Here is a 1,069-nt window from a genome sequence, read left to right as displayed (position 1 = left end):
GAGAGAGAGAGAGAGAGAGAGAGAGAGAGAGAAAGAGAGAAAGAGAGAGAGGCAGCAAAAGCTTTTAAAGTTCTATCTTCTTTATCTGAAACTTGAAAAAGTAAGTAACAACGTGTATGCTTTGGAAAAATAAGCAAATAAAAAGTATGTGTTTCTAATTCGTGCATTATGATTCCAAATGTGTCCCACCATTGTTTTGGTCTGTTGCCCATCACACATACGCCCTTAATGAGTGCATATAAGCTTCGTCAATGAGGCCTCCAGTCCTGTATTACAAAAAACAAACAACGAACAAACAAACAAACAATCAAGCAAAAAAAACCCCACAAACCTTTCGAATTCCTTAATAAATTCGTCACAGATATGTTGGGTAGTTGGCAGGTGCTCTAGTGTGGTTTGCTCCTTCTATTCTAAAAAACAGCTTAATGTATAGTCTTTGTTCCCCCCCCCGCTTTCTTCTTTTTTGTCACTGTCTTGTAACACCTCAAACGTTCAGCACTTATTGATGATTCCTTATATAATGTTGCAAGTGCCTAACAACTCTTACGAAAACTAAAACGTGGGTGGTTGGCGGGTGCTCTGGTGTGGTTTGCTCCTTCTTTCCTATAAAAAACCTATCGTCTCTATCTCCCCTCCTTCTTTTTGTGTTTGTTACTCTCTTGTAACACCTCTAACCTTCAGCACTTATTGAGATGATACCTTATTGTGTTGCAAGTGCTGCACAACTCTTACCAAAACTAAAACTTCCAGAATCTACGATCTTCTGATGGTGCCTTCAGACTCCTCATCAAGTTGAAAAACATCCAGTCCCGAGAGGCGGTGAACAAACGGATGCAGTCAAAGTTCCGCAACGTTCTGCTGCAGTACAACAAGGAGGTGAGTCAGTCACCCTGGGACTGTGCTGGGGCTTGTTCACTTTCGTCTGGCCTCGATAAAACAATTCTAGCTCATTAATTTAGGAATGTACCTATGCCCACGAATCTTTGCATGGCACTTCTGCATCCCAGCGACATAATCTATCTATCTATCTATCTATCTATCTATCTATCTATCTATCTATCTATCTATC

Source organism: Aplysia californica, unplaced genomic scaffold (genome assembly GCF_000002075.1).
Source record: "Aplysia californica isolate F4 #8 unplaced genomic scaffold, AplCal3.0 scaffold01217, whole genome shotgun sequence".
NCBI lineage: Eukaryota > Metazoa > Mollusca > Gastropoda > Aplysiida > Aplysiidae > Aplysia > Aplysia californica.
This window is presented reverse-complemented; position numbering follows the sequence as displayed.